The 22,354-nt window shown below is 39.3% G+C and overlaps 1 protein-coding gene across 1 annotated transcript in view; it reads left to right on the top strand.

Moving 5' to 3' along the window:
• LOC109419801 (uncharacterized) overlaps positions 1–22,354 on the top strand; it is a 59,260-nt gene that overhangs the window by 855 nt on the left and 36,051 nt on the right. The gene's annotated exons all lie outside the window — the stretch shown is intronic.

The following is a 22,354-nucleotide window of genomic DNA, read 5'->3' as shown; positions in this document are numbered from 1 at the left end:
CAAGATTGCATAATGTGCAATTCGTGCCGTGGCCGAGAACATTCTCAGATTTAATTACATATTTATAACCGAATGCTGTTTGTATTTCTGCCAGTTTCAATTACAGTAAACGATGGCCAAAAGAAATAAACATAACGCAAATCAAACGATAATGAACCTATACAAGGGTGATTTGCTAATTGTTAAACACGTCCTAAGTGGTGAATAATCTCTGGAAATAATAAATTGAATTTAAACAAATCTCGCTCATTGTTGATATATTTATACGTTACTAGCTGTCCCGGCAAACGGTGTACTGCCTGCCTACTGTGTTTTTTAACGTGCAGCTCCACAGGGACGCTCCCCGCAAGTTCATTTGTATGGGAGCTCCCCGTTCCAGAGACCGAAGAGGTCTCACACCAAGCTAAGAACCTTCCCCGGTCCCAAAAATACCCACATACAAAATTTCACACCGATCGGTCCAGTAGTTTTCGAATCCATAGCGGTCAGACAGACAGACAGACAGACAGACAGACAGACAGACAGACAGACAGACAGACAGACAGACAGACAGACAGACAGACAGACAGACGGAAATTCATTTTTATATATATAAATATAGATTACATTATAATAACAATGTTGCCTAGATGTAACTACTACATTATAAAGACTTCCCAATGCTTTGTCAGAAAATCTACAATTGAAAAAATACAAATTGATTGACCACCCGTAGGACTCTAGGGCCTTACCATAAACTACGTAGACTTTTAAGGAAGTCGGAGAGGAGGGGCGTCTGGCCAAGTCTACGCTCCATACAAGTTTCGAAAAACTTGTATTGAGAAAAATTTACAAGAGGGGGGGGGGAGTCTGAGATGGTAAAAAACGAGTCTACGTAGTTGGACAGCACCCTAGTATCGCGGATGCGTCAATGCGGATTTCGGAGTGTTATTGGAAAATGTTCATTTGCGGCATAGGGGTTCACGCATTGGTGCGTGAATGCTAGGTGTAAAGTGAATGACTGTGTGAAAATTGCTGTGAAGCGGCACAGTTCGCATTATTGGATTACTTGTAGGCACTATAAGGTAGATTTACACTGTGATGTGAAAGTTGGAAGGATGGGAAACGTAAACCGTTTCTAGTTCTTGCAGTGGTCATGCACATAAGCTTATACATGAGATGTATATTGTATATGTGGAGAAAAGAGTATGAAGTGACCATGCTCGAGGAATTTGTGTGAATGAACAAGTGTATAAATCTCTGGATAAATTCTTGGAAAAGATTCCTGGAGTAATATCTGAAGGAATACAAACATAATTCTTGAAAAATTGGGGAGAAGTTTTTGAAGAAATTATCGGAGGAATTGCTGCAGAAACTCCTTGGAAAATCCCCAGCAGAAAACTTACAGAACTTCTCGATATATTTTTAAGAATAATGCATGAAGAAACGCTATTCTGGAGGAATTCAAGGAATGAGAAATTTCTTGAAGTTTCTTTGTTGGAATTCCTAAAGGAATCTTTATATACCTTTCCTTATCCTAGGAGGTTTTTCCAAAACAAACTTTGAAAAAATCTGTAAAATCGTTGAAAAATGATGATAAACCTGTGTTAGTGGAATTCTTGCAAGTAAAAGAAAATCGTGTTTCGATTTCACTAAGAATTTGCATCCTTTGACAGATACGCATTTCAACTTCAACATTAAGGCCGTCTTCAGTGTCTTGTACTTCAGTCGAGTCAAGTACGAGACACTGAAGACAGCCTTACAGTTGAGGTCAAAATACGTATCTGTCAAAGAATGCAAATTCTTAGTGGAATTAAAAGGGACAGTACTTAACACGATATTCTTCTACTAACTGAAAAATATTGTGATGGATTCCCTGGAGGATTTTACTTGAAGCAATTTCATATGCGACAAGTTTTTTTTAGGAATATCCGATGAAGAATCCATTAAACAATTTTCAAAAAATATCTTAATGAGAAAAACTTCGGAATGAACCGCTAAATAAAATTCGTGGAAGAGTTTATTTTAGAAGGAATTCATGAAAGGTTTCCTAAGGAAGTCCTTAGATACGTTTCTTGAAAATGGGATTTTTTATAGTGATCGTTGAAAAAGTCTTGAAGAATCCCTAAATCATTTCTAATAGAAATTACTAAAGAGATTCTGAATTTCTTATTTTTTGAAGCAATCGGTGCAATTTTATCCAAAACAATCACCAGAGGTATTTCCGAAAGAATCCATGGAGTATTTTTTAAGAAAGTTATTGTAACGTTTTCAAGAAGAATCTTGGGAAAATTTTCTTTAGTAATCTCAAGAGAAATTGTTTGAAAAATATTTGCAAGATTTGCTTAAACATTCCGCGGGGAAGCTTTCTAAGGACTCCGTGGGAGATTTCATAAAAAAAAATATTCGATTTTTTTTTTTTGAAAAAAAAATCATATGCACTAGTTTTGGTATCAATCCATGGAATACTTTCTAAATGAGTTCAGGAGCAAATTTCAGAGTGGAAAAGAGTCCCTAGAGGGGTTTCTAAAGCAATTTCTAGAAGATTTGGTAAAGTTATCTCTAGAAGAATTTTCTGCAGTGCTTTTTAACGAAATCGCAGATAGAATGTCTGTAGGAATTTTAAGAGGAGCAATCCATGGGAGATTTTCTAAAAGAATCCCTCGACAAATTTCTGAAGGAAATGAACGATTTCCGGAAAGATATTTCGAATGAATTTCTGAGGGAATTTATGTAGAAACCCAGGAGATTTTCTAATAATATTTTTCTTCAAAATTTCTGGAGAAATCTCTAGATGAATTTCTGAAGGGCTTCATAACGAAATTTCTACAGAAATTTTGGGATGAATTTCTGAAGCAATCCATTCGAAATTTTCAAAAAAATTTGATAATTTCTGGAGAAATCCTTTATAAAATTTCTGAATAAAATACTGGAAGAGTTTCTAAAGCAACCGGTAAAAAAATCTATTGTATCCCTGGAGGAAATTTTGAAGAATCCGTGAAGATATTTCCTGGAGAATTTCTAGAGGAATTTCTGCAAATACATTTGGATTTTTTTAAAACCTCGCTACAGAATTTCTGAAGGATCTCTGGAGATTGTTAAACGGAATCCCTGAAAAATTTCTTGAAAAAAATATCTAGAGGAATTTTTTAAGTTATAGTAATCTCTGCACAAATTTCTCATAGAATCCCTGAAAGAATTTGTGAAGAAATCTGTAGAGAAATTGCTGACTTAATGTTTGCAAGATTTCCTAATAAAAATATGTGTCAAACTTACAGAGAAAATGAAACTCCATGAGGCAGTCCTCAGAATGTATGTCAAAAGAATCCCTCGAAAAATTGAAGAATAAATCTCAGAAAGATTTCTCGAAGGAATCTCTGAGGGAGTTCCTGCAGAATTTTTCAACAAAATCCTTCGAGAAATTTCCAGAGAAATCTAGCTGAATTTCTGAGAGAACTCCTTGGAAAACTTCAGAAGACATTTCTAGAGGAGTTTTAAAGAAAACCTTTAAATCTTTCCGAATAAACATAATAAACAACATAAGAAATTGTTTTGAAATAATTGGAAGCAAAATTGATACCTTAAAAGTTTTCGAATGAATTGGAACTTCTGGTAAACTGCCGAAGAATTTTTGAAGCAAAATACTTAAGAAAACTCGGAAGAAGTTTTTGAATAGGTACAACAATAATAGGAACTTCTGCAGCGATTAGTGCAAGATTTGTTTAAAAAAACCTTTGTGAAGTTTTTGGATGAACTCCCACTGGAATTTCCTAATTTCCCAATGAATTTTTGAAGAAGCTTTTGAAATAATCCTTGAAGGCATTTTACTGGAATTCTTATAAGAATCCAAAGATTTTTTTTAAGGTTTGTTTAAAAAATCCCCGGATGAATTTCTCGAGAAATCTCTTGAAGAGTTTCTAAAGCAATTTTTGAGAAATTTCTGAAAATATATCGACAGGAATTTCTGAAGGAATCTCGAAAAAAAAATCAACAAACAAATAATTTTACGCAAAAAAATAAAACTTCACAAAGGATTGTGATTGGAAAATGCAAAATCCTGCCAAAAAAATTTGAAAGGAGGTTAGACAATAAGTCAAAATGAAATATGCTTCCGCCTTATTAGGATTAAGGATTTTTTAGAATCGCCTAAAAGCTGAAACCCAACTATCTGCTGTCGTCATCACTTGCGTGAGCAGCTTTTTTCTACTTCTCACTCATTCTCTTCGATAAACGCAAGAAAGAGCGAGATAAAAGAGGGGGCAAAATGCCCTCTCTTTTATCTTTCTCTCTCTCGTGTTTGTTTACGAGAGTGAGTGAAAAAAAAACTGCGCACGCTAGAGGCTGTTATTAAATATTTGCAATGTACAAACGTAATCACTTGTAGCTTAAACATAGTATTTTGTCCAAAAGTAGTTTTGAAAAAATATGCTAGAAGAAAACTGGTATTTATATAGAGAAAACAGTCTCCTCCACGTATGTGGCAACCCTAATCCCACCTAATGCATCTGACAGGAGCCAACATCTATCGTGTATCCACAATGGAATCCTTTGTGGATACACAAATGTTTACATACAAGATGTTGGATTCTTAAAAATGGCGGCCCGCACCGTATTGGTCTCCTCAGTCTCCTCTATACATAATAGCGATGTGTCGAAATGAATTCCAGTTAAAAATAAGCCCCTTAGATGGCGCTTCTGTAATTTGTATCACGGATGTTTTGGTCGAAATACAAGGCATTACTGCATAGATTTATCCGTGAAAATATTCCTCCCAATAATTCTCCATGGATTTCTTCAAAACTATCAGGTTTCATCTTGTAATTCTTCGCGAGATTCCAACAGAGATTAAATTTCTCATGTAATTCCTTCCAGCATTCCTCTCAGGATTCTTCCAGGGATCCCTTCAAGTATTCTGCTCAGAATGCGTCCGAGAATTCCACCCGAGATTCCTCCATTGATTTCTCACCTGTTTTTTTTAAGGGAATTCTCAGGGTTTTTTTCTATGTCTCCCAGGGATTCCTCTAGAGAATTATTCAAAGCTTCCTCCTGATATTTGTTCATTGATTTTGCTTGGAACTCTTTCAGAATTTTTCCGGGACTCCTTTTGAGATACTTTCCGGGATTCCTCCATTGATCCGTCCAAGGGTTCCATTGGGGTTTTTTCCTGGCATTTGTAGGGTCGTATACTCCGCATTTAAATAGCAGTTCTGGAAATCAGAATACGCGCAGGAATGCAGCGTTGGTTAGACTCGGGAAGTGACAGGAGAATGAACGAAAATAAACCTAAAAGTGACAGGAGATTGAACGAAAATAAACCTGAAATTCTGCAGGATAATTTTAGGAATGCATTACAAATTACTCCCGGAATTTTTAAGGGTGATCCTTCCAGGACCCCTTAAAAGATATTTTCCGGCATTCTATTAGGATTTTTTTCCCAGGATTCCTTAAACGATTTCTATCGGGATTTCTTCATTGATTTTTCCCGTCATTCCTTTAGAGATGTTTCCCAGGATTCCTTGCAAGTTCTTTCACGAATTATTCCTGAAATTCCAACTGGAGATCAAGATTCTTCCTGTTTTTTTTTTCGGAATGCCTTCAGGGGTTTATCCCAGGATTCCTGCAGATATTTATTGAATGATACGTGCTTCATTAATTACTCCAGGGATTTCTTTAGGTAGGGGTTCCTACATGGGATTCTTCAGGTTTTATCAAGGATGCTCCCAGGATTCCTTCAATTATTCCTTCCGGGTTTGTTTCCGAGATTCTTTTGTGGAATAATCTCAAGATTGCATCGGGGATTCCACCAGGATTCTTCCCAGAATTCCTCTACCTGTGCTGCCTCCAGGGATTCCTTCCGGGATTTCTTTATTGGTTTTTCCCAGTTTTTTTTTTAGATATTCCTCCTGAGATTTATTCAGGGAATGGTTCACAGATTCTTCCCGGTTCTTTAAAGATTTCTCCTGAGATTGATTTCTTCCGAAATTCCTTAAAAGCTTCCGTTGAAGATTTCTCCTGAATCATTTCAGAGATTCCTTCAGAAATATCTCCCGTGATTCCTTCATTAATTCTGTCCGGGTTATTTTTTTGGGATTTTTTCCCGGTATTTTTTGGGATGATTCCCGAGATTCTTTTAATGATTACTTCAAGGATCATTTCAGGGATTGCTTTATGGATTTCTTCAGGCTTTTCTTCAGAAACTCCTTCCGCGATTCTGCACTCATTCCTTTTGAGATTCCTAAAGAAGTTCCTTCAATATTGTCTTTAGGGATTTCTCTACTTTTGTTTCAGAAATCAATTTCCTGGATTCTTTCAGATATTTTTTCTGGAAATTCACAGCAACTCTTTTTCATATTCATTAAAAGATTGCTCTAACATTTCAAGAAACCGTTTTAAAAGGTCAAGTCACGGTAGATGAAAAAAAGATTATAGGTTTCAAAGGGTTCCAACATGTTTAAGGGAGGCTTTTAGGGGCGTTTCAGAGGTGTTTTAAGGGGTTACGGAGCGCTTTAGGGGGATTTCCGAGGTGTTTTAGGGGATTTAAGGCAGTTCCAGGAAGTAACAGGGACTTTTAGTGATGTTTCAAGGGGTTACAGGACGTTTCAGCGAGGTTTCAGATGCGTTTTAGGGGTTCCACAGGGTTTCAGGAGATTCCATGACGTTTCAAGGGGCTTTCAGGAGCGTTTCAGGGGCATTTCTGGCATGGCTCAGAGGCTTAAGGGGCTTCTGGGGGTTCCATGAAGTTTCAGTGGGTCTTTTAGGGGGGCTTTTAGGGGCATTTTAAACAGTGTTGGTAAATTCACTCTCAAAGTTCAAGAGCAGAGTTGATGTACACGTGCTGTAGTCCCATGTTCGGGAACCACATTGCAAGCAAGCTCCCAGGAGCACAGTACATCTTGAGAATGAAAGTTGTGCGCCTCATTTTTCTCAAGATGTGTCTCATGAGCTTCGTCTCATGCGCCGATTATAAATTTTCACGACAAAAACTTCCTAAACGAACGAGAATTGAAACCTTAATCTTTGCATATAGAGTCCCTAGTAGTATCGCATAGGCCAAACAGACACTTGCGTTCTGTACGAAAAACAAAGTTGTTGAGGTTCTTCGTTATCAAGAAGTTGTTTTTCACCTTAGATACCAACAGCTAATGCAGCGCATAAGACGAGCTCTCCTGAGGGGGGGGGGGGCATCAGGAAGTTTTGGGCCTTTAGGGGCATTTGTCTGTGTTTCAAGGCGTATACACTCTGGAGGAGGTTCAAAGATGTTTCAAGTGAACTTTTAAGGGCGTTTCAAGGAGTTACAGAACGTTTCAGAATGGTTCAGATGCGTTTCATGGGATTTCAGGGGGTTTCAGTGGGCTCCAGGATGCTTCAGGCTTTTTGGGGCGTTTCAATGCGCTTCATAGCGTTTCAAAGAAGAAACAGAACGTTTCAGGGAAGTTTCAGGCCTTTCAGGGGAGTGGATACCACAGAGAACAGATATTCAAGTCAAATCTGAATTTTGTGTAAGAAATATTTCATCGGCAACACAAGTGACAGTAGCGTGGCGTTGCAATCGCTTATGCCATTTTTCTTTTTGATCCAGTTCCAACCTGGGTTGAAACTGGATGAGATCACAGTTTCAACCCCAACCCGATTTTGGTTTCGCTTGTAGTAAAGTTTGTTTGAGTTTGTTTGACGTTTGTTTGTTAAAACATTTTCCGACAATCTAGTTCCAACCCAGGTTCAAAAAGAAAAACGACATTAGTTTCTCATGCTAATGTAATTCACCACTTGCAATGTTTCAATTCACCACTGACTGTTGCAATAGTGTTTGTCGGCGCTTATGTTTTCATCGTGTATTGGTTTGCATCTTTACTCAAGTAAAAATTCAAAACTTTACACAACTTTCTGAATGAAATTTGTTCTATTCTCATGAAAAGTTTCATCGCCCGGAGCGGGAATCAAACCCTCACCCCTTATTCATGGTGCGCGATTAGAAACTTGGTGACCCTAACCGCACGGCTACGATGCTCCAAACTGTGAGTGTGTTGAGAAGTTGGTATTTGTACCGGAAGAGAGATAGAGATGGAATTGTTCAAAATAAGAGTCAATTATTGAGTATACGAAAAAGCGTGACAGAAGGGGGTCTGAATAGCCTGAAAAATTATGGACGTAATTTATGAATGTTTTCATTGAGTGGCATCTTACTCCACGGCAGATGGCCTTTTTTGTATCACTTCCGTTTTACGAACCAGTTTTTCAAATCGCTAAAAATCGATGAAAATGCATTGGTTTCGTAAAGATTTCTGCTGAAGTATATCAAGCAAATATTGTTTAGTTGCTGTTACCACTCTGAATGCCTGAATAAGGCTATTTATCATTGAAAACGAATAACATTTAAAAAATGGCATTCTATCCCACTTTACCCTACAAGCCTGTAAAGAGCAACACATACATGGGTTACACGACGTTTCCGAAATGTTTCAGAGAAGTTTTTAAGGGTGTATTCATGCATTTTAGGGGCGTTTCTAGCGCATATAACGCTCTTGAATCCCTTCGAACAACTTTTTCCGTAATCGGTGACCATATTTTTGGTAAAACATGATGTCAAAACAATCAGCTTCTTTTACCTCTTTTTTCTGATTGTGGCTCTAGCTTCCCACTGGAACTTGGCCTGCATCTCTTCAACTTTGTGCAGTTTTATAGTTCATAGCTCGTTGGTTCCTTCAATATGGAGATGTCACGAGCCAACTATAATTGCGATTTACTTATGAGCCATTTTTCGTACATATTAAGTATGTCGCCGATGCGATGAGTAGGATTGTTACGACCCGTACGGCAAAAAGGAAATTCCTTCTCCGTTAGCGATCAAATACTAACGTCTTGTAATTTGAATTGTAATTTCTTCCTGCTGTCGAGGGTTCTTCACACTTAGAACCACATACACATGTTGACATTTGCTTCAACGCCGCGCCGCGCCGCTTTAACATTTCAGCACGTCCACACCTTTGACCTGCTTCCAAGGCTTCCGCCGCACGAATGCCAGTGAGACTGAGCATGAGTTTCCCCGTTTCGAAGGAGCACGTGCTTTCCACCTAATGGTTGCGATGCACTTTGGAAATCGAAACATTTAGAACGCAGAAGAAAAAAACGGGGATCACGCAAAACTACCCACTAATCCAGCCAACTCCCATCGACGGAACCCGTAGTAATGGCTTTAAGCGCGAAGGTTGTCCAACGCTGGCGGCGCTGGTTTGCCGAGTTATTTTTATGCTAATTTTTAATTTATAAGCCTTTTTATTTTATTTTCAAAAGCCCGTTAATTAAACCTCCTGGATGGTTTGCGCCTCCTTCCTTTGCTCCAGTCAGTGAACACACAACCACCAGAAATCGTTCAATCGTCGTCGTCGTCCTGCTGCCCCCTGAAGGGAGTCCGCGTGCAAGTTCAACCTTCTTCTGGTTCCTTTCCGTCGTCCTTGTGGGCCGGAAAGTTGTGGTCGGTGGGTTCTCGATTCGCCTACGTTGATAAGACACTCGCAAAGCTTTTTTTTTTTGTGCGGACGTTCACTATAGTAATAGCCTATGGTCATATCACAAACTGCTGGTGGACGTAGGGTACACACTACACACTTGTGGCGCTTTCGCTGGTGCTTGCAGCTAGAATGCAACAAGAAATGCACCAATGAAAAGGTAAAAAGGTTTAACAATTAGTATTGAGATTTGGCATTCGTTTATAACTTCGTGTAACAACGAAATCTTTGGAGTAGACCAATTTTCCATGGTTACTAGTCGGCGTTCTTGCAACATGCCCTATCCATTATGTCTGGAAATGGCAACCTGCTAGATTCTTGATTTTCCGTAGAGTGCAGCAAGCTTGTGATTCATTCTTCGACGCCACTCGCAGTTCTCCTACCCATCACCGAAGATCTTCGTTAGCACGCGAAAACACCGAATGCGTGCAGGTTGTTGAGGTCCATGAACCGGTAGAAGTAGAATATGTAGTAGGAGTACTACAGCTATCGTGTAGCTTATTCAGAAGTTTCATTAGGAATGAGAAGCCGTTCAGCCGCTACGTGATATCTATCGACGTTTTGCTTAATTTCAATATGTTTGACCCGTTTTGATTCAGGATTAATGGTGATTCCTATACTGTATAATGGGACAATTATTCGCAGAACGGCAATGTACATCCCATGATGTTTTCATGCCTCTCGATCGAATCCTTGCATTGACAATGCATTTGGGTTCCCTAAACATTGCACTAAGGGCCAGAATCGCAATCTAGCGGAACAAAATTAATTACTCCAAAACGAAGCATTTCCGACACATGATATCTTCGACAAAGTTGCTTGACATCAGCAGGGGCATCTATTGATAAGAACGTAGTAGTTCGCAACTCGTCCGCATAGGTGGCGCCACCATCTAACTTCTTTGTTTTACGTCCTAGAGACTTGGCGTCTTCGGCAAAGTAGTTCATTTTGGCAAAATAAACAACTCTTTCTCAGTCGTCAAAATTCCACAGCCTACTGTTTTCGAGTTATTTTAAAAATAAAATACATTCAATGAAAAACCAGTTTTTTAAGCTCTTTTTGACATTTTTACTAGAAACCATGTGAGTTTAATTTTTTCCCAATGCAAATATGTCAAACCAAACACATTCTATGGAAATATATTCAATATTATCATTAAAAATTTGAAATTAAAATACAAATTCGAAAAAATAGTGTGAATTTCAAGCCTTAATATCTCACAAAGCGCAAAAAATCGCAACTTCAAATTTTCAGCAAATACGAAGCAATACTAGGTGAACATACTGTCAAAAATTTGGAGAGGTATTTTTTGGTGTTTTTGAGATAATAGCTTTTTAGTAACACCATAAATAAAGGTAGTACCAGCGTGTAACTTTTTACTGTTACACATTAGAGAGTTTATGTCTTCGAGAAAGTTGTTCATTTTGACTAAATAAACAACTGTTTCTTAGACGTCAAAATTCCACGGCCTACTGTTTTCGAGTTATTGTGTATTAACTAGATTTGATTGATAAAATTTGTCAATAAAACACATTTTGATGCAATAGTAAGAACTATTTTTTATTGTTTTCGATTTTACGATACATAGTAGGTCATGAAAATGTCAGTTTCGTGGAGCTCCAGTTTCACAATCTCTAGAGATTGATCAACGTCCTTTCCATCCAGGAACAAATCCACGAGCTCTCAGCAAGATATTTCGCGCTCTAAAATTTAAAATGATTGACAAAAAAGGTTAAGCTTAAAACATTTGGAAAATAACATGCAAAAAATTGAAAGTTACCTTGAGCCATGCTGATAATGGTATACTGACATTTTCATGACCTACTATGTATCGTAAAAATTAAAACAATAAAAAATAGTTCATACTATTGCATCAAAATGTGTTTTGTTGACAAATTTTATCAATAAAATCTAGTTTATATACAATAATTCGAAAACAGTAGGCCGTGGAATTTTGACGTCTAAGAAACAGTTGTTTATTTAGTCAAAATGAACAACTTTCTCGAAGACATAAACTCTCCAATGTGTAACAGTAAAAAGTTACACGCTGGTACTACCTATATTTATGGTGTTACTAAAAAGCTATTATCTCAAAAACACCAAAAAATACCTCTCCAAATTTTTGACAGTATGTTCACCTAGTATTGCTTCGTATTTGCTGAAAATTTGAAGTTGCGATTTTTTGCGCTTTGTGAGATATTAAGGCTTGAAATTCACACTATTTTTTCGAATTTGTATTTTAATTTCAAATTTTTAATGATAATATTGAATATATTTCCATAGAATGTGTTTGGTTTGACATACTTGCATTGGGAAAAAATTTAAACTCACATGGTTTCTAGTAAAAATGTCAAAATAAGCTTAAAAAACTGGTTTTTCATTGAATGTATTTTATTTTTGAAATAACTCGAAAACAGTAGGCTGTGGAATTTTGACGTCTGAGAAAGAGTTGTTTATTTTGCCAAAATGAACAACTTTGCCGAAGACGCCAAGTCTCTAGGACGTAAAACAAAGAAGTTAGATGGTGGCGCCACCTATGCGGACGATTTGCGAACTACTACGTTCTTATCAATAGATGCCCCTGCTGATGTCAAGCAACTTTGTCGAAGGTACCATGTGTCGGAAATGCTTCGTTTTGGAGTAATTAATTTTGTTCCGCTAGATTGCGATTCTGGCCCTTAGTGCATTGGTACAAGATGCGGGAATCGAAAACGTGACGTCATCGCACCTTGGTGTTCCGGCTAGTCAAACGCCTTCGGATACCGCTGCGTTCAGTAGAACATATTCTGCTTTACTGGAAGATGTGGGTACAGTTGCTCGTTTGCGATTAGAAACAGGACATCCATACACCTGGAATAAGTGGCCTGTCACCGACATTCGGTCTTCAATATCTCCCAAGTAACAATCAGCATGCCTTGAAGGTTTATTCATGTTTTATCCTGGTTTTATACGAGCATGTGAAAAAACTAGTTGTTCTTAATTAGTTTTATGTGGTATGTTTTTACTTTGCACCTTTGGCGTTCCATAAAACTATCATATAACTTCTGCTATAAACATCTTCAGTTAAAGACTTGAAAGTAGACATGAATTGGTTTTATAACTTATTATATACCATTTCAATAAAACTTGCATTTGCGGTTGTTGTCGGAGAGATTTTTTTTGTAAACAAATACAGTCAACTTTCGCTCGTTGCACTAAGCTCTTAGCCCAGTTAGTGAAAGACTTTCACTAGGTGGGCTGAGTTTTGAGCTGTCAAATAATCTTTATCAATAGAGATTCAGGGCTACCAACCTTGACAAATCGTGCTTCACGTCAAAAAGTGACGTTTGACTTCGTTTTAACTGCGCTATAGCCCACCTAACGGGCGCCCAGTTAAAACGTAGCCCACCTAAACGTAGCCCAACGACCGAAAGTTGACTGTACACAAAACTGTGAGGCAATGCATAAAACCAACAAAAGATTTCGTGGCCGTAACATAGACCAAAAAATGCTGTGATAAAACCGCTAGTTCTATCATGAGCTCAGTTATGACCACCTCAGGAAAGTTAGCCCTATTGGTGGAATCATCAGGAACACAGAGTTTTATCAGAAAAATGTGTCGCCTAGCCGGGATAATTTATGTAAATACAGAAAAATCATTACTCAATTTTATGATTTCACGTACAGCTTAAGATCAAATAAACCATACAACACGTTTCCATCATTTAATTTTGTCAGAAAAATTGCATAATGTCTTTTAAAATCCGCTGTGTTGAAATAGTTATTTATGCAACAAGTTGCAAAATGATAGTTTTTTCTGAAAAAATCGAGTTTTGCAACGTGTTGCATACAAAGTTTTTTGTAATTGCAAAAATACCCAATCAGTATAATCTTTCCTTGCTATGCTACACGAACTTGTATCAAGAGGCACCACGTGCCACCATTCATGCACGTCAGCGTGGTGCTTACGTTCGATCAGGTAGGCTATGCTAAAGTAGGTGTCAGAAATTTGCAAGCTCCCGTCGTCGTCATACCGCAACATGGGCAAGAGCAAAAGTAATTTCAGCTGCTGCTTCTACGCCTGATCTGCTGCAGTAGTAATCAGAATCTGAATTCGAGCTGCTCAGAGGATGTAGAAGCAGTAGCTGTGTCTACGATAGCCGCGAAAGTTGTCGAAAAGTGGGTTCTGTCAAAAGTGCCGAAAAGTGCTACTTTTCAGCACTCTTAAGAGTGCCGAAAAGTAGTACTTTTCGGCACTTTTGTTTTAGTGAACAAAAGTAGGCCGTTTTATCATTGTAATCGCGAGTGAAAAGTAGGGGAAAACGCAACGCAATTACAAAATAGTTATTTATGTAACGAGTTGCAAAAAGTTGATTTGTTCAGCACGAGTCGTACATTTATCCAACGAGGCTTGCCGAGTTGAATAAATACGAAGAGTGCTGAAAAAATCGAGTTTTGCAACGAGTTCCATACTAGTAGTTTACGCAACAAGGTGCAGAATGAAGATTTTTACAGCACGAGTCGTACATTTATCCAACGAGGCTTATCGAGTTGGATAATTACGACGAGTGCTGTAAAATCGAGTTCTGCACCGAGTTGCGTACAACGTTTTTTGCACCTTTATAAATTACCACTTGAGGATAGTTTTTAGCTAAACTTTTTCATCAAACTGCACACTGATGTTCATAGCCATGATTAAGGAAGTCTGATCATAGCAGGTTATACTGTGCAGTTGTCACAATTTTTCAAACCTGCGTCCATAAAGCATCAATAAGTTGATCAAAACTGAAAACAGTGCTGTAATGGTTTATTACGCAACGCAAATCAGTGCTGTAATGAACCATTACAGCACTGTTAATTTGGTGTGGGAAAGTAGGCCTTTTCCTGTCAGATTTGCGTGAAGTAAAATGGCCTATTACGATGAGAAGTTGCAAAAAAAATTTTATGCAATGATTTTTTCATAATGCTACCGGGCCAAAGCCAAGCATTCGCATGTGGAGGTGGAAGACGTCATACTTCGACGAAAGAGTATTTAAGAAGGCGCTTTGCCGTGAGCGAAACCTACTCGGCTAAAACGGGTCGAGCTGGTAGTGGTGCTCTCGCGTGAGAGCGATGCGACCATACCAAGGCGAGTCCACCCTAGAAATCGGAGACCACCGCCTTACTGGTGGACTCAAGTGATTGCGGATCTGCGCTGCGCCTGCCTATAGGCTAGGCAGCAGATGCAGCGAGCACGACCAGAGGAAGAGCGAAACAAACGGCGGGTGTTGTTCGCTGCTGCAAAAGCCGTGTTAAAGACCATGATAAGGGCAAGCAAAAAGGCCTGTTTCGAGGGTCTCTGTCAAGTGCCAATGCGAATCCGTGGGGTGATGCCTAACGGATCGTTATGGCCAAGACGAGAGCTGTAATGGCTCCTACAGAGCAATCTCCAGAGATGTTGGAGGGAATCATCGTGGGGCTTTTTGCGTGTCATGATCGTAGTCCTTGGTCTCCTTTCATAGGACATCCGGGGACTGGGGCTGGCGATGAGGATAGAGTCATCGGTGTGAAACTTGCGGGGATAGCAAACCCAACTAACATTTTTGCTGAATAAGAGCTTAAACGAGCTTTCTTCCAAGGACGTTTGTTCCATAAGCTTTTATGCAGCTTATTTTGTTAGTAGGGAAGTCCCTTAGCGTAAGTAAGCTCCCTGGTCCGGACGGAGTTCCGAACCTGGCCTTGAAAGTAGCTATTGCAGAGACTCCCGAGATGTTCCGGTCTGCTATGCAGAAATGCCAGGACGAGGGAGTTTTCCCACAGGTTTGGAAGCGGCAGTGCCTGGTTCTATTGCCGAAGGCGGAGAAACCACCAGGACACCCGTCGGCATATAGACCAATATGCTTGATCAACACGGTGGGGAAGGTGCTAGAAAAGATCTTCCTCAATAGAATGTTGACGCACACCGATGGTGTAAATGAGCTCTCGAGTAGCCACAAGGGCTTCCGTAAGGGGTGGTCGACCGTAGACGCTATCAAGTCGGTTACTAAAACCGCGCTCCAGCGTAAGAGGAAGGATTCGCTACTGTGCAGTAGTGGCTAAGGATGTAAGGAATGTGTTCAATAGTGCCAAATGGCCGGCTTTTGCAGATGCGCTTCTGCGTCTGAGGATACCCGGTTACCTCTATAAGATTCTGGGAAGTTACTTCTAGAATCGAGTACTAGTTTACGACACAGAGGTGGGTCGGAGTGCTTTCACATAACCTCAGGGAGTCCCGCAAAGTTCTATCCTGGGTCCGGTGTTATGGAATGTCATCTACGACGAGATGTTGAGGTTAGAGTTCCCGGTGGGGGTGGAGATCGTCGGCTTCGCTGACGACATTTCGGTGGCAGTCTACGGTGAATCTATCGAAGAAGTGGAGTTGACTACTACTCACTCGATCGCAGTTGTGTAGGCGTGGATGTGGTCCAGGAAACTGGAGTTGGCTCATCACAAAACTGAGGTGATGATTGTGAACAACCAGAAATCGGGGCAGCAAGCGATGATCAGTCTAAGTCAAGCACTTGGGTGTGATGATCAACGATAAGCTTACCTTCGGTAGCCACGTTGATTACGCCTGTAGAAGAGCCTCCTCAGCTATAGTGAAGCTGAACCGGATGATGTTCAATAGCTCAGCGGTGTTCGCCAGTAGGCGCAGGCTTCTGGTTAGTGTCGCTACGTCCATACTAAGGTATGGCGGCCCAGCGTGTGGCACGACCCTAAGCATAGAAAGCTACCGTGGACCGGTCCGTGGTAAGCTGGAATATACTTATAGATTGATACGCCTGAGGGTTGTGAGCGCACACCGTACCGTGTCAAACAATGGTATGGAGCCTATCGGCATCCTTATCAGGGAGGACATAGAATGCTTCAAAATGCACGGCAGTATCTACACCGTTTCGGTCAAGTAGGTTCTCCCGAATGTCCGGTGTACTGGTTTAGAGGAAACGACGGAGCACGTTGTCCAGAGGAAGTGTAGGGATGAGTTTGGCTGGCATGCCGTTTCAACGGCTGTCACCCATATCGTCTTGGAGCTACAGAAGAGGTGGCGCGTGGAGTCAGAGAATGGCTAATTCAGATGCGATACAAGAGGTGGTCCAGGGGTTCGAAGTCGGCTTCGTAGGTCATACCGGTGCCCTGTGGTCAAAATTGACCCTTACAGCGATTAAGTGGCCGCATAGAGCAAGTCCAGGTAGCGTTGCTGTCGTGGCGTCGGTCTACTGGGTTGGATCCGAACCCGCGGTTGGAAACGGGTCTCCGGTAAGGACCATGGCAGGTGGAGACCCTACTGCCAGCAACCTTCTGGTACAGATGATAGGGCCTGAAGGGTAGTGATACCCTTGCCTTCAGCAGGTCAGGTCGGGTTGCACGTAGGCATCAGTTCTTGATGCTTGCAAAACAGTTGGGCGCGGGCGTGGGGTTGACCCTAAACGGGTTGAAAAAGGGAGCCACTCTGGAAACTGACTAAGCATCAGCATGCTATCGTGGTGAAATTTCCAAAGCGAGTCATTGATGTTCGTTGCTGAAGGCTACACAGCTAACCTTGAGGGTGCGATGTGCACTAGCCCCTCTCTGAAGCAATGCCTTCTTGATACCGTCCCCCCATCCAAGAACTTGAGTCCAACGGGTAGTCTAAAGTACAAGCCAGGACCTAAGCTTCTAAGGAAGAGAGGACAACTGATTGCTGATGGAACGCTAATCATTAGAGAGTAAGGTACACCGGGGCAAGATGAAACGCGAAGTTTTGAAATAGATTTCAATACAATTTGGAAAATTATCCTTCGCTAATAGATTCTTTGAATCAGAAACTATAGTTTATAGCAATCAAATTGTTTGTCATAATTAGAAAATATGTATCGGGTTAACTGTTTCATCTTGCCCCACCCGTTTCAACTTGCCCCGGTGTACCTTACTCATGTACGGTTCCCCCATTCTCTAATTCATCCCTAACGGGCGTACCGCGAATGTAAGGAAGAATGTGGGTCGATTGTCATATAACCCGAGCACCCACCTCTTGCAAGGTTGCGACCATTCATTTGCAAAGATTTACATTCATTTGCTATTATCTCAGTTCAGAAGCATGCTATCGAAAAACAATGTATGGATGAATTCAACCTTGTAGTTTTATCTGAAAGTTTGCCGAATAACATTGGGGTCGCAAACGTATACCAAAGTCGTGAGCGAGCTGTGAAGGCAACTCTCCACGTGGTGAATGTAAATTTCATTCACGCTGTGGAAAGTTGCCTTCACTGCTCGCTCACGACTTTGGTATACGTTTGCGACCCCAATGTTATTGGGCAAACTTTCAGATAAAACTACAAGGTTGAATTCATCCATACATTGTTTTTCGATAGCATGCTTCTGAACTGAGATAATAGCAAATGAATGTAAATCTTTGCAAATGAATGGTTGCAACCTTGACCTCTTGGGTATCTGATCAGCAGATTTTGTCATTCAATAAAAAAAATCCCTACCAAGCTACTCCAGTAGACACACCAAGTACATACCGGACACCCCATAAACTAACACCACGTGCCACAAGTTGTCACATTGTTAAAATTGATTATGCGTATAGGGAGAGTCGGTGAAATATAATTACGAACCCGAAATAGCCAATGAAATTCAACAGATTGAATCTTACCCCTTCGGAAATGAATGAGCGTGACGAACGACTAATACTAATGGCCCAACTACAAATCGGGACCGACGTGGCGTGGTGGACATTTGAATTTCCCTCCACCTATTTATGTTCTCTTTTGCATAGAACGTTGGACCGTCGCGTCGGGTCGTGTCGGATGGGCTGAAGTAATAATTACCAAAATTGGAAGGCGTGGGTATACGCAGTAGTGAAGAACGAACGCGGGAAATAAGGTTGCGACAAATAAGGTAAACGCTCTTGATTAATGGCCGGAAACGTGGGCCAAGGTCTTCCTGGTTCCGGTGCTTGCAAAAAGTGTCCTTTCGATAAGAATTATTCTTGAGCGATTCCAAGCAACAGCATCAAAATTAAGGAAATTTTTAAAATCATGATTTTCTATTGAACTGAAACTTTGCACAGTTTTTCAGTTCCATCTAAATTGCCATTTTTCGATATCAAATTTTTATTTTGAATCACGACTAACTTTTCAAAAGGGTGTATGTGAAAATGGTTCAAAAATATTCAAAAATCTGCACAGCCAAAATGGTTTGTTCGATTGCTATGAATTTTTCAGCAAAGTTAGATAACTAAATGGTGATTCCTAAGAAAATATACACTGTGAAAAAAATCTTTTTTAACATTAAAAAATAACATTTTTGTTACAAAAACTCAAATATCTCAAAACCCTATCTTTTTACCAACGTAATTTTTTAATAGAAGACGGTCCATTGTACTAGCAATCTGCCATAAAAATGTGGTGATGGTAAACTAATAAACAAAAAAGTTATAACATTTCAAACATTTCACAATTTTTACATTTGGTCAATATTTTTTCCTGTGTAAATTATTTCGGTCAAAAATCGAAGTTTGATGCTGATTTTATTGTTCAGCAAAGTTAGATAACTAAATAGTGATTCCTAAGAAAATATACACCGTGAAAAACAAAATCTTTTTTAACATTAAAAAATATAATTTTTATCACAAAAACTCAAATATCTCAAAAGCTTATCTTTTTACCAACGTATTTTTTTTAGGGAAAACGGTCCATTGTATTAGCAATCTACCATAAAAATTTGGTGATGATAAACTAATACACAAAAAAGTTATGACAATTCAAACATTTCACAATTTTTACATTTAGTAATGTTTTTTTTTTAGTGTAAATTATTTCGACCGGAAATCGCAGTTTGATACTGATTTTATTGTTAATGGCATTGCGTGAGTAAAACAAGCTGTTTTTATTATGTATTATTATGTATTATGTATTATTATGTATATGTACAGTAATGTTCCGATTTTATCACGCCCTCCGCGCATTAGTCGTTTATTCATTATAATTTGCTGTTACATTTGAGGACACGTGTTTTCCCTCTTCTTCAAGATGGATGTTGGAAGCGTGTTTTGCAACGTTAAAATCATTGAAATGGGTATAGATGTTGAAGAATATTTCAAAGCATTTATGAAAAGAGGCGTGATTAAATTGTTTAAACAGATATCACGTATGGTACGGTGGCATGACTCTCTGCACTTAGCACTTCTGGCAATTTTTCAGTTGTTGTCGTTTACGAACTTCCTGCGCCCTGCTTTACCGATGATATAGGGCACTGCACTGTTTTGAATTTGTATGGGATTTTGACGATTCTTGGCCTTGTTGTTTACAAAATTTCTGTTAGAGTGAAAGAGAAGGAGAGAATTTCATGCAGTGCCCTATACAGATGGCTCGTTTGTCAAAGTCCAGATGGCAGGACGTGCAAATGCGTAAATTTGTATTCAATTTGGGCATAACCAGTCTCTTTCAGTTTATCTATGGTGCTTTCGGTGAGATTTCGTAACTCTTTTGAACATTTTTTTTTTCATCAAACGGTCTACAAGAGAGCGTTGAGTTGAAGACCTTTGAGAAAGCGACTGTTCATGTTGTTCGTTAGATTATAATAAACAAAATCACTTATTAGTTTTAACTGACTAGTTTGGTGTTGTTTGCTTGGCTGAAGAAAAAAATTACTATAAAATTTTTAATATCCATAGCGGCAGTATTTTTTTGCTCTTTCGTGAGCATTGTTATGGTATGTATACGACAAACAAACGTAACACTGACGAAATTTTCATTGACCACGCCTTTAAAGATCATTTTGAATCTTGCTTGTGGCTTTCATAACCAGAAGAGCGCCCATCGCTTTTCTTTGCGTTTGACGTTTCACACTAGCGTCTTCTGATGACGATATTGCACAACGCAATGTTTCGTGAAACATTTCCACCAGGTAGGTGGTGGTAGTGTGAACGGGGCGATGGATTTTCACGAACATTGTTCTAAGCGTTTCGTCTGTTTGTCTGTGGTATGTACCTCTCATGCATTTGTTGTTGTTGAAGTTACTAGCATTCTTCCGATCATAAAGTGTGTTCTCTAAGAGGTATTTTTTTTTGCAGATAAACTAGACGTATACGAGTATATAAAACTTTTATTATACAGCTTTTGTCTTAAAAATAAGTTTAATTCCATTTTTCTTATAATCAACAGCTTTTCACAACTATAACGCTGTTTGCAGTTCAGAAGGAATTTTTCGGCCTATCTTGATGCATGGGAAATTCCTTGCCTGAATCGCCCAAGAAACCGTTTTTCTTCGATCACAGTACGCAGTTGCGAAGAAATGACAGTTCAAATGGCAGTCACAGTGGAAAGTTTCTGCCAGGAATCGGTCAAGAAATTTCTTGAGCGATTCCTTTCAAACACCAAACTAGGCTTATCAAGGGATTTTTTCATCAGTCACGTACAATAAAAAGTATGACACTCTCAATATTTTTTATCACAACACTGGATCGCGTCTAACTTTCAAATAGATACTATAGTAATTATGAATAAACAAACAAAAATATCATGAAAACAACTTGTTTATTTCAGGCGGTAGCCTTTACAATAAAATCAGCATCAAAATATAATTCACGAAATAATTTACACAGAAAAAAAAAATTTTTTTGTTAGTAAATGTAAAAATTGTGAAATGTTTGAAATGTCATAACTTTTTTGTTTATCAGTTTACCATCACCAAAATTTTATGGTAGATAGCTGATATAATGGGCTATTTTCCCTAAAAAATTGACGTTGGTAAAAAGATAGGGTTTTGAGATATTTGAGTTTTAGTGACAAAGATCATATTTTTTTAAAGTAAAATAAGAAATTTTTTACAGTGTATATTTTCTAAGGAGTCATCATTTAGTTATCTAACTTTGCTGAAAAATTCATAACAATCGAACAATCCGTTTTTGCTGTACAGCTTTTAGAATATTTTTGAACTATTTTCGCATACACCCTTTTGAAAAGTTAGTCGTGAGTGAATATGAAGGTTTAATATAAAAAAATGGTGATTTAGATGAAGTTGAAAAACTGGGTAAAGTTTCAGATATTTTTGAAATGGTCGCTCAGGATCGACTGACATGACTCTGTGGAATTCCTCTCTTTCTTTTCGTGTAGCCCTTCATAGTTGTGTGTGAAGGAAATATGCAATGAGGGCGACTGCGGCCAAGTCTCTATTAGATCATAAATTCTTTGACTTATCTAAATGCCAGAGCATAATCGTATCTATTCTTGACGCTTTACTCAATTATTGACTTACTAAGTGCTTAAACGCTGTAGGAGTCAAAAAGCGCAGGAAACTCGAGATTTTCTGATATGCCATGTAAAAAAGTATCCGTTTTTAACTCAACTTACCAATCAGACTAAGGCCTGAGTGTCTACTGTTGTACGAAGGAGCCGTCTCCATTCTACTCGGTCCATGGCTGTGTGTCTCCAGTTCAGCACTCTGCGAAGGGTCCGTCCTCCCCTTGATCGACTCACCTAGCTCGCTACGCACCACGTCTTCTTGTACCGGTTGGATGACTCTCGAGAACTATTTTAGTCGGGTTGCTATCCGACATCCTGATGACGTGACCCGCCCATCGTAGCCTCCCGAATTTCACTGTGTGGTTCTCTCAGCAGCTGATGCAGCTCGTGGTTCATTCGCTTTCTCCAAGTCCTGCCTTGCATCTGCACTCCGCCGTAGATAGTATGCAACACCTTCCATTTCAAGGGCGCGTTGGTACTCTGCACGTAGAGTCCATGTTTCGTGCCCATGTTGGACTACCGGTCAATCAGCGTTTTGTAGATAGTTAACTTCGTGTGACGGCGGAGTTTGTTGGATCGTAGAGTTCTGCAGAGTCCAAAGTAAGCTCGATATCTTGCCACAATGCTAAATTTCTCTGCTGG

This window comes from Aedes albopictus, chromosome 1, assembly GCF_035046485.1.
Source record: "Aedes albopictus strain Foshan chromosome 1, AalbF5, whole genome shotgun sequence".
Classification (NCBI taxonomy): domain Eukaryota; kingdom Metazoa; phylum Arthropoda; class Insecta; order Diptera; family Culicidae; genus Aedes; species Aedes albopictus.
Note: the sequence above shows the minus strand (reverse complement) of the source record. Positions and strands in the feature narration are given on the sequence as shown.